Source organism: Carassius auratus, chromosome 32, assembly GCF_003368295.1.
Source record: "Carassius auratus strain Wakin chromosome 32, ASM336829v1, whole genome shotgun sequence".
NCBI lineage: Eukaryota > Metazoa > Chordata > Actinopteri > Cypriniformes > Cyprinidae > Carassius > Carassius auratus.
This window is the reverse complement of record NC_039274.1, coordinates 1,358,509-1,371,679: the sequence shown is the minus strand read 5'-3', so window position 1 is coordinate 1,371,679 and position 13,171 is coordinate 1,358,509. Positions and strand designations below refer to the sequence as shown.

At 37.4% G+C, this 13,171-nt stretch overlaps 1 pseudogene; it reads right to left on the bottom strand.

The window, feature by feature from the left end:
* Positions 1–815: 815 nt before the first annotated feature.
* LOC113052365 (N-acetylgalactosamine-6-sulfatase-like) overlaps positions 816–13,171 on the bottom strand; it is a 41,623-nt pseudogene continuing 29,267 nt past the window's right edge.

Here is a 13,171-nt window from a genome sequence, read left to right as displayed (position 1 = left end):
TGTTTCCTGTGGTCTTGTCCTGGTGGTCCTCTGAGACAAGGTCTTTACAGGGGATCTGTATCTGGGGCTCTAGTTGTCCTGGTCTCCGCTGTCTTTCAGGGCAGTAGAGGTCCTTTCTAGGTGCTGATCCACCATCTGGTCTGGATACGTACTGGATCCGGGTGACTGCAGTGACCCTCTGATCTGGAAACAGACTGGATCTGGTGGCTACGGTGACCTCGGAATAAGAGAGAAACAGACAAATATTAGTGTAGATGCCATTCTTCTAATGATGTAGAAAGTACATAGGGTGTTATGTGAAGTGTTTCCGGTTCCAGTTTACCTAATTAATGCAGCCTAAAAATCTTTTAACGGATTTGGATATTAAAAGCATATTAGTATGTTATGTGTAATCCAGGTTAAAGAGATGGGTCTTTAATCTAGATTTAAACTGCAAGAGTGTGTCTGCCTCCCGAACAATGTTAGGTAGGTTATTCCAGAGTTTAGGCGCCAAATAGGAAAAGGATCTGCCGCCCGCAGTTGATTTTGATATTCTAGATATTATCAAATTGCCTGAGTTTTGAGAACGTAGCGGACGTAGAGGATTATAATGTAAAAGGAGCTCATTCAAATACTGAGGTGCTAAACCATTCAGGGCTTTATAAGTAATAAGCAATATTTTAAAATCTATACAAAGTTTTAATTAATTAATTTTTTTTTTTTTTTTTTTTTTTTGATGATGATGATCAATGGAAAATTAAGGTTAGAATGTTAAATAAGATCTGCTGAAACAGTCACCTAAGTGATCTCAACTGACAGTATCAATCAAGCAACAATCATCTCACCATGACAGCCAGGTCACACATGTTCCTGCGCATTCCAGGGATCAAATCCTTCTGATGCTGCTCCACTACTGCCGTCACCTGTCTAAGAACATCCTGGTACTCCTTAGACTCCACACTTTAAGGCAAACGAGAAAGGAAGACATCAGGAAAGAGACATACCTGAAACACATATGAATGATAGATATGAGAGATATTTACTTTTCTTTTTACAATGGTTAGCTATTTACAAGCTGCTTCATTTTATTCATGCTAAATATAGAAGATACATTGATTTGGGGGTGGATCCAAAGCCTGACAATGTTCTTGACACGTTTTATAAGACACAGACACATACCATATACTTGTACCATGATATTTATGTTACTACAATAATACCATAGTACATACACTATACTAAAAGAAAAAAAACTTGGTTAAAAACACATTTTACAGTTAATTTACAGACAGTTACGCTTCTACTTCAAAACAATAGCTGATATTTGATAGTGACCCATACTCAGAATTTGTGCTCTGCATTTAACCCATCTGAAGTGCACACACACAGAGCAGTGAAAACACACACGCACACGCACACACACACCTGGAGCAGTGGGCAGCCATTTATGCTGCGGCGCCCGGGGAGCAGTTGGGGGTCCGATGCCTTGCTCAAGGGCACCTAAGTCATGGTATTGAAGGTGGAGAGAGAACTGTACATGCACTCCCCCCACCAACAATTCCTGCCGGCCTGGGACTCGAACTCACAACCTTTCGATTGGGAGTCTGACTCTCTAACCATTAGGCCACGACTTCCCTGAAACTTCCTTATTAACATCAACCACATCATCGTCTTCTTCAATTAATCTTCACAGACTCATCTTAGCATGGACTATAAAATAGTTTTAATTAATTATTCGCTCATGCATAGTTATTACAAGATAATGCATGGATAAATATGTGACAGACTGACAAACCCACCATAAAACACACACATGCACGCACAGGTCCCTCAGGGCTGCCGTTTCCACAGAAGCGGTCATGTGTCCTCTCATTATTTGTGTTGGACATTATCCCACACCCCTGCATAGTGTGCAGGGACCCTGATGGTTTCAAAGGAACGCTGTTCTCAATAGGACCTGTAGGCTTAATGGGCTTCAGAGAACGTGTGTCTGTGCGAGACACACACAGAGACAAATATCACCACTGCAATTACAGCTGTAATACAAAGGCAGGCAGCACCTGTGTCAGGCCTGTCCCTTGCTCAAAGGCAGCCTTCTGATTGGCCCCTGGGGAGGGGGTGTGTACGTGTGGGGTGAAGTGTCAATTAGAGTAATTACCCTGGGTGCTTTCTGACTTACAACCCTGGTCTCTACACTTCTGTCTTCCCCGGGAGAATCGGGCAACATCTGCTGCCCTCTCGCTCAGCCTGGACCATCAGTCTTCACTTAAAATGACCATTCCCCAAAACCCTGAGACACATTACTTCACTTCCTACTATGGATGGCATGGTTCGCTGAAAAAAACCGAACCGTTCAGCTCACCACACACTTGAACTTAAATCTGACAAAGCATCTGTAATATGGTTTGCTATAAATAACACGCAAAACAAACAGGGTTCAGCTAATATAATGTTTCTGTTGATGGATGCGCATTCTGGATTCCCAGACAAGAAACCTGGACAAACCATGCTCAATTCAATGTGAATACCTTATGCTGGAATATGAGCAGTCGTTTATTCCGCCATCACCCGTGTGCACAGATGAGACCTGAACAGCACATGTTGATATCGGTGTTTAAACTAAAATCATTTAAGCTTTGTCAGATTAAACATTTAAGAGCCAGAGGACGTGAGCTCGCGCTTGCAGTGTGAAGATTTGTGCTTGTACTCCAAAGTGCGCAAATATAAGCTCTCTCTGAAGTATTGTGTTTAATTGAACAAATTCACACAAAAAATATGTCAAAAGGCCTGTCTTGGTAAGTATCCTACAGCAGGCATAGCCGGCTGAACGTAGGTCTACTGGATCAGTGCATTCTCTTAAAGTGACAGTCTTTATATTAATCGCACAGCAACAACAGAGAAATCACTCACTACTCTTGATTAAAAAGCTTTGTAACTTTAATAAAGAACAATCTTTAATTTATACAGTCAAATATGCGATGCTGTTTTATATTTGATTACTTTATTCAATTTCTCTACCTAAAAACTAATGTTAGACCTCCCTAAAAATAAAAAAATAAAAACCCTGCAAATCACTGTTTTATTTGTATCTTTACTCTATTGTATTTATTTGTGCTGTTGCTCGTAGTTTTTTTTAAGAATAGTTTCTCCATAAACATAGCACATACCGAAACCTAAGTCGAAACCTGAGTCTAAAACCGTGAAACAAACCAAACCGTGAAGAAGTTGAACCATGTCACCCCTACTTCCTACAGGCTTAATCAGCAGATAAGAGGTTTCATCTAGTGGTTGGCCAATATCAATGACTGATGTTGGAGACATTAAAAATCATCACAATGAACAGGTAAACTTATCTAATCACTTTCACAGACTCACAGTGTTACTCTTGGAAACATTTCCAAATATTTGACTGTTGCACCTTTAAACTTAATGCTACATCTACCAAATAATTACACCAGCCACCAACCAGGATAATGATGCTGACATATACACTCTTTTACTCATTTACTAAATGACTCAGCAGCTCTCGAGCATGAAACAAAAATACATTCCCATTTGTGTGACCCTATGTCACTTGTGCATGCTGGTTTTTATTATTATTTTAACACTGATAGTTACTTATATGGAAACAGAAGTAAAAGCCACCATAAATAAATATAAACTGAAATACATGGCTATTCCTATTTACATGCTTTAGGATAGATAATTTATGTGGCTATACATTACATTATGGGGGGTGTAGTTTTGTTTTGGGGACTTTGGAGTCTCCTACATTTTCATAATTACTGTGGATAGCTGTACCTGCAGATTTGTAGCTGCCGTGTAGCAGTCCACAGTCTTGCACGTGTCAAAAATAAAATAATGGATCTCCTCTTGGGTAAAATGCTGGATCAATTTAGAAGGCTTTAGATCACACACGCAGGAAACATCTGGTTTTCTATTCATGATAGACTCAAAGATGCACCAAGGGGCATGGTGCTTTGGCGCTCGATATGCTAAACGTATGCCGCCTTCACTGTATGTCCTGTGTATTATGCCCCTGGGTCTTTAATCAATAATTAACCATAACATGTTTATTTATGCCTAGAGTCCAGACAAACAATAGAAAATTCATAGTCAGCATGGCTCATTAGCATTTTTCTGAACCTTGCTTTCCTTTCTACAACTGTAGATGCATGATTAATAATAACAATGCATGCAAATACAGTCTTTTGATTTATAATGCATGACACCCAGGGGGCAGGGGCATTGCTCAGGTGTGTCCCTAGACTGATTAGTGATTCACACACTTGCATGCACAAAACAGCACTCTCCAATTCTGCATGCGGTGAATGCAATGAAACAAGAATGAATCGGTATTCACATGGTATAGACACCAACAAGTATAACTGAATGAATGAATAAAATAAGTCCCCCACACACTGTTGGAGCTAGACAAGGGAATTGAGCTGAAGAGGCAATCAAATATCCCTGCCTTTTCTCTCTGCTTCTCTCCCCCCAACATTCCCCATGTGGAAATTGAGCAGTTCTACAAGCACTATTGATTGAGGGCTGAAATGCTCATCAGCAGCAGATGAGGCCTGAGTTGCCTGCTACATTAGCCCCAGGCAGGATGGGACTTAAGTGTTCTCGGCCGGGATAAGGCAGGGAGGCAGAGAAGGCCGTGAGATGGGGGTCAGCATGGCATGGGTTGTGTAGACCCAGAGAGTTCCTTTGCCTGTTAGCTTGGTATGTATTTTCATTCTAAGCAGGACAGCACTGCCACTAGTCTCAGCCTCAGACATCACGCCCATGGACTGTTGGCTGAACGTCTGATGCATATGGCACACAAAAGTGGAAACGCTTAAGGAGTGTTGAAGTCCTCATCAGATTGATTGAATTCTACAGGATTTCCACGAGACATTTGAGTTGCGTTCTTTAACGTTCCGCCTAGAAACAAAGATGCCGTGGCGCTAGGGCTGGGACAACGCATCGAGGTCACCGATGACGTCGACGCAAAAAATACGTTGACGCAAAATATGCACATCGATTCGTCGACCTGTTTTTATTTCTCTAAAAAACGTTTGCAAAACGTTTACCTTATGTGCGCTGAATATACGTGATGGCCAGATCGACATTTTGTCGGGGTTTTTCTGCATTGATCTTTTTTTTTGGCGTCTGTCAAAGCCTTATTTGATCGGTGAGTGATGTAGAATAGAATGACTGCTGCGCCTGAGAGAGAGCCCCGGCTGCTCGCGCACTCACAGTCTTCAAACAACACGAGTGCTTCTTGCTCTCTCTCTCCCTTGTGCATATTAATCAAAATCATTAAACGCGTTATAAATATAAAAAGTGCGAAACACCAAAGTTTCACGTGCGCTCGCGCACTCACAGTCTTCAAACTACACGAGCGCTGGCTTGCTCTCTCTCTCTCTCTCTCTCTCTCTCTCTCTCCCTCGTGCATATTAACCAAAATCATTATATACGATAGAAAAAGGGCGGAACGCCAAAGTTTCACGTGGAGCATTCGGAGATTTTCTCCATGACAGGCTGCTGGCTCCCACTGTTAATTTTTATTTATAATTTTTTTTTGGAAAAGCACTCTCTGTATTAGCTTAAAGCCCTCAAGTTTACATTGGTTACTGTATTCTTTCAATTGCTCTAAACAAGTATTTTGGGTGACATTTTTTATTGAATGCTAGACATCAACTTGTTGTTATTTTCATCTGAAAGAAGAACTTTTTTTTCAGTAAGCTAGGCCCTATGTGTTCAGTAAGCTTGTTTCAGTAAGCTATGTGTTTTCAAGGCTTCAAGGTTTTATTGAATGCTATCTCTATACAAGTGCAAAGTAATGCATTCTTAGTCCGACTTTTATTTTGTAATTTTAAGAGCAATAAACATATATTGCAATGTTAAGGAATTCATGTTTTTTTTATTCAGATATGTAAATCAACATGTATAAATTGTTAGTAGTCAATTAATGAGGAGATAATCGAAATCGAATCGGTCTGAAAAAAATAATCATTAGATTAATCGATGCATCGGAAAAAATTATCGCTAGATTAATCGTTTTAAAAATAATCGTTTATCCCAGCACTACGTGGCACCAAACCCCCTCACAAAAGAAGAAAGCCTAGTGTTTACAACTGTGACAACAATCATTTATCAGGATCAACTAAATGCTGGATTTTCAATAGTATGTGAAAATTTTGTAAAGTTTGCGGCCTAGAATCTTTAAAATATGTCTGAGAGTTTTACACACCGGTCTGTTATTGTGGGGACATTTCTACGCCTCGAAACATGACGATGAATGAAACGAACTGTGATTGGATGTTTGACATGTCGGTCAAACGGCCTCATGGGTGGGCCTTGGTCAATGAAAGCTGCAATAGATACCACGAGAGACTACACTGTCGATAATAGCAGGACTCACAAGGAGTCAAAATTATATACAAAGATTGTTCAGGACATTTTTTTATCGATTTCTAAATTGATTTAAGGTCAACATGACATCCAAATAGACTATTTCATATTCCAGGATTTTAATGTGCATGATACACTGGTGCATGATATTCTAAATGAAATGAATGCATGTCTTTGTATTGTTATACCAATTAAACCTCATAAGTGCTTTTTGGTCATTAGTTCACAGGTTCCAAAAATTGTTTTTTTCAGCACTGATAATAAATCAGCATATTAGAATGATTTCCGATGGATCATGTGTGTGTGTGTGTGTGTGTGTATATATATATATATATATATATATATATATATATATATATATATATATATATATATATATATATATATATATATATATATACATACTTACCTTGTGTATATATAAACAGTTCTCTCAATCTAAGTGAATACCATACTTTGACCTATAATAGTTTAATAATATCTAAATAAATATAAAAATGGGTAATCCTAAGTATAAAATTAAGAATTCTTACTCTGAATGTATGGAACATTTTGAAAGTAAAGTGACATTCAGCCAAGTACGTTGACCCATACTCAGAATTTGTGTTCTGCATTTAACCCATCCAAAGTTCACACACACAGCAGCCAACACACACTGTGAACACACACCCGGATCAGTGGGCTGCTATTTATGCTGCGGCACCCAGGGAGCAGTTGAGGGTTCAATGCCTTGCTCAATGGCACCTCAGTCATGGTATTGCCGGCCTGAGACTCGAACCCACAACCTTAGGGTTAGAAATCATACTCTCTAACCACTAGGCCACAACTTCACTTTGGCCATCGGCTGGATTTTTTTTTTTTTTTATCACCACAAGGCAACAATCTGGAAAAACATGATACATTTTCATATTTTCTTTGTTTCAAAGTGCAGAAGTGTAGATTTTATAGTAAAAAGTTTGCATAATTGCTTATACAAATGATGTTGAAAGAGAGGCATTTACACACACACACACACACACGCGCACAAACAAGCTCTAAATGGCCATAAAACTCCAAAGGAAGAGAATATTGTTATTGTTACTAATTTTTAGTTATTACGACGTTGTGTTCCTTTTTTGAAACCGAACGTTAATTGCGGAGAAACTTTGCTTTGTTATTTACACAAGCTGGTCTTCAGCTCTTCAATGAGAATAAATATGATGGTATTTAAAGGCATTCATTTTATCAGATTGTGTCACTTTTTTTTATGCTCCTGCGTAATATTTTAACTTTTATATATTTATTTATAACTTTTAACCAAAAATCTTCTGTACTATTGTTTTAGGTCAAGTAATGGGCTGTAAATGCCACTGCATATTAACTTTAAGGGTTTTATTATTATTATTATTATTATTATAATTATTAATATGACAGTGAACTTATATCTTCTGCTTATATTAATTATTATATTACCCTATTAGAGTATGTGTCACCCACCATAACCAACAGTTGGGGGTTGTCAAATAAAAGTGGGTAGTATACAGCTAGTCATGTGATCTCAACATGATAGAACACCTGATCTGGAGAAAAACTAAGCTACTGATATGTCTTTATCTGATTCGAGTGTACTGTAAATTATATATATAAAACTAAATAAAAATAAAAAGTTTTCCGAAAGCACTATTCATTTCTTTGGATGTAAAACTTTTTTGAAGTGGGCAAAATAAGTAGTTTGCAATTTTTTAAATAAATAAATGAAAACTTAAATACATGTTCAATGTATTCAATTCATTGGACTATCATAAACACTGCATACTCCTCGTTTCTTCAGGAATATCTAATGCATGGCGTGAGGCTTGTGGGGGACAGTGTGGCTGTGCTGTCAGTCTGCCGCTGGACTGGAGGTATGTGCACAGACAGGCTCTACATCATCTTAAGTGGCTCTTTAGGTGTAGACAGAGATTAATGAGCGCCGACCGCTCCAGCTGGGTGCACAGAAGAGCAGACGGTCAGCAGCCTGACATGGATTCACTGGGGACGCAGAACGAGCAAAGGACTGGAAGAATGAGGGGGGCTGGTGTTTGGATCTGGACCATTCTGACCTATTCGAAAACATCCACTGTAAACTGGAAAGATAAGGAGGATGAAGATGGTCAAACTAACAGCTCTCTCTTATCCAGCACTCAACACAGCTATTGATTTTTATTATTTTTTTGGATGGATCTTTCTTTTTTCACAGTTAATGCTTGAAACCAGCAGAGAATAGAGATAAGATCGAAAACAACATAAATGTTTAATTACTCTGTCTCTCTTCAAGAAAGAAGAGGAATATAAAAAACGACAACAGCAACAACATTGAGACGAAAGAGAAATAAAGCTGAAAAAAGATGAAAGAGAGGCTTACTCTGGTCTTACAAATGAGTCACTATTTTCATCTAATCTACTACTATTTAATGAGAAAGAAAGCGATAAAGAGGCATTATGGTGTATGTATGTATGTGTGTGTGTGTATATATATATATATATATATATATATATATATATATATATATATATATATATATATATATATATAAATAAAAATAATGGTATGCACACACACAGGTGAACTAAGTGCTACTAAGAATGTGTAAGTAATGTTAATAGCATAATACACTTGAAGTACTTTGTCAAAAAAATATTTTATATATTTGATGTATCGAAACAATTACATTATTAAAAAAGTTGTAAAATTGTATTTTGCCACTAAAATGCCATTTTTCTTAAATAATATTGTACACCATTTCAAACAAAATCGACTAAAAAAAAATACAAAAAAATAAATAAATAAAAAATTGTAAAATACACTATTTTAAATTTTCCTCATGCTAAAACACTTGGAAAAGTGTTTCAACTGATCTGATTTTTAATGTTTTGGCCTTTTGTAATTGTTATGTACGAGTCCATCAATTGAAAAGATGTATCTCAGAACCATACAGTCACTGCTGGAAAGTGGTCAAATATGCAGAAGATGCTGAAAAACCAAAAAAGAAAGAAATACAAATCATGGGTCACAGGAAAGGATACTCTTGATCATATTATTTCGGCTAAGCATTAACATTCACAAACCACTGTCCGCTGTTATTTATAACAGAAAAGAATGCAGCGAGCGCGTAATCACGACTTCATAAATGGGAAATAGGAAGTTTCAAATAGCACGTGAAGTCAGCAAAGGAGTGCATTGTTTTGTTAACCAAGTGGTTTATTATTTTGAGTCGTGTGGGACGCGGTAACACATGGCCCTCTCACAACATTGCTTTACATATCTATCGCTTTTGCCACTCAGAAATATTCACGCAATCATGCAGCATGTATCAGAAGTGCACTCCGGTGTGGTTAGCGTTCACACTCACTGTTCTAGCTTTATATAACTGAACTGCGCTCTTGCCCACCTCTTCCAACCGAGCCAAAGACTGCTAAACGGAGTGATCACACTAGTCCACATCGAACCAGGCTTTGGGGGTCAAGACTGCCTAGTGTGAGCACACCCTAATTATTCTCCCGTATCCCGCACACATTAGTCTCTACCCACACATCAAGTGTTGTCTCGTGCTGCATTCTGCTGCGATGGGTCCCACGATCGCGCAGGTCTCTAATAGTAAGGTGCATGTCATAATGTTACGATCGAGGCTCTGGACTCATAACTTGCATAGCACAACTTGTTTTTCTATAACAAACTATAAAATATTTTCTATAAAAACTTTAATGTCCTGCCAGTGACAAATACCTTGTTTTATATTTAATTTAATTACATTAATGTTATAAGTTAACATTTACAATAAATATTTTAACTGCTATAAAAAAAGCACCTTATTTGCTTAAAGTGTTTGCAAACCAAATGTTATTGCACTTTTGTTCATTTTTAAAGGATTTCATGGTGATGATGGAAGGAGTGTATGTGTGTATGTGTGTGTGTGTGTGTGTGTGTGTGTATATATACACACACATACACACTCCTTCCATCATATACACCATCACCATGAAATATATGGTGATGGTGATGGTTTAAAAATATAACTCAAAAATACAACTTTCCCTACATTTTATTTACTTAAGGACAGCTCACATGTGTAACAATGTTGGTCGCATGCTCTCTGATGTCTTTATTAATTTATGAAGGACAGTATTAATCGTCGGTGGTATTTCATTCTTGCTGAGCTTTGTTTATAATACTGCCACACAAATAAATTAACATTATAGTTAAACTTTCCATATGACGTTAATTATAATAATGTTGATATAAACTAGATGCTAAATGATATTTCTATTACAGTCACTGTTATACCTGACAATACTGATTTTTAACAATATTGATTGTCTAATGTACAAAATACAATTTTGTGTAAAGCTGCTATGCAACTATAAAAAGTGCTATACAAATAAACATGAATTTTAATTGAGTTGAATTAATTCATCCCTCCACTGTCAATCCTTGCCTGCTTCCTGCTGTGATTTATTAAATATCCTGCCTCTGACTTGAAAAAGGAAAAAATGCCAATCAAAGTGTATAGAATTTTTTGGAAACCACCAATGACACTTTAGGAACGGATTGGTCCACTCCATGCCACCCATCTGGACATGCCACTAACTCTAGACCCAAGTATTAAAAACGATGGGGAAAAAGGTCAAAGTTTTTTTTATTTTTTATTACTTAACTACAGTCATGGCCAAAAATAGCATTGCATTGTTAATCCTTTTGATATTTTATATAAAAAAAAGTAAACTTCCATTGGATATTAAGATTTTAAAATGGGGGGGAAATATCATTATGAAATTAATGTTTTTCTCAAATACATGTTGGCCACAATTATTGGCACCCCTAGAAATTATCTAGAAAGTATATTCCCATTCATATTCATAATTTTGAGCACCCCAGGGTGATTATGAACATGAAATTATCCAGCCATGGCTTCCCGTTTCACAGAAATATAAAGAGGAGTGAAAACAAAGCCCAAATTCCCTTAATCATCCATCACAACGAGAAAAAAACAAAGAATATATTTCTGATGTGCAGCAAAAGATAATTGAGCTTCACAAATTAGTGAAAGTGGCTTTAAGAAAAGAGCTAGAGCAGTGAAAATTCACATTTCCACCATCAGGGCAATAATGAAGAAATTCAAATCAACAGAAAATGTTAGAAAACTGCCTGGAAGAGGACATGTGTCTATTTTATCCTAATGCATAGTGGTGAGGAGAGTTTAGTGGCTAAAGACTCTCAAAAGACCACAGCTGCATGTCTGGGGTCAGAAAACCTTACAAAAAAAAAAAAAAAAAAAAAACTATATATAATGGTCAAACAGTAACTACACCAACACATGTTGTTTGGGAGGGTTTCAAGAAAAATTCTCCTAGCTCATCCAAAAACAAACTCAAGCATATTCAGTTATCAGACACGACTTGAACTTCAAATGGGACTGGCTTCTATGGTCAGATGAAACTGAAAAGTGCTTTTTAGCAGCAAACACTCAAGATGGGTTTGGTGAATACAGGGATAAAAAGTACCCCATGTGTACGATGAAATATACTGCTGTATTTTTGATGTCTTGGGCCTATATTTCTGCTGGAGGTCCTAGACGTAGAAATCTTATAATGGGATATTTTAAGATCTTCCAACCGTACAATAATCCAAACACAAACCTCAAAAACAACACAGAAATGGGTCACTGAGCACAAAACCAAGCTTCTGTTATGGCCATTCCAGTCCTCGGACCTGAACCGTATAGAAAATGAGAGGAGTGAACTGAAGAGAAGAAGCACCAACATGGAGCTGGGAATCTAAAGGGTCTGGAGTGATTCTGGATGAAGGAATTGTCTCTGATCTCTTGTCAGGTGTTCTCTAACCTCATCAGGCATTATAGGAGAAAATTTAGAGCTGTTAAACTGGCAAATGGAGGTTTCAAAAAGTATTGAATAAAAGGGTGTCCTTAATTGTGGCCAATTTGTATTAGACAAAAACATTTATTTCATAATGATATTTCCCCCCATTTTAAATTATGATTATCCAATGAAAGGTAAGATTTTTGTGATAAAAAAAGATCAAAAGGATTAACAATGCAGATTAATTTCCACAGCCTTCTTTTATTATAATTTATTATTTTTCTGCCATGACTGTATAATAACAATGCCTTGGAAATGCTTTTGAACCAATGGTGACCCAGTTGAAGATCAGTTTGATCTTCCTCAAATACATTTAAATCAGATTAAGTTTCCAGTTTTCCCTGGATAGTGGATGTCTTTAACATTTCCATCATAACTATTCTTTACCATTTCAACTTCTAGCCAACAGCCGATGAATGACCTAAAGCTTCAGGTCATCTTCAGCTCACAAAGAGTCACATTTAACAAACCCTCTGTGGACTGCAGCCATGCCTCAATATCGACCCCAAATGTCCAGCTCTCTGTCAGTGGATGTGAACAGAGCTGTGCAGAACCAAGACGGATGAACATGTCACAGACCCTGGGCTCATTCTAGACTGTGTCCATGTAGTTTCAGTGCTTCATTACAGTTTGGAAGGAATGACTGTTTCAGCACATTCACTGGTTTCTTTCTTGTTGTTCATACATTCCACCAGCGATAAGGTTTCTGGTGTGAGCATACACCTTGTATCAATACATTTGTGTTCTCCAAAAGGATTACAATAATAAAGCAGAAAGCTAATTCCGTTTCCTACAGAACATCAAGTATAGACCTAGACTAGATAAAGCTTAAAAGAGAATTAACATCTCTAGGAAACTAAGAATATGCCCTTTTCAAACGATGTGGAAGCTTGAT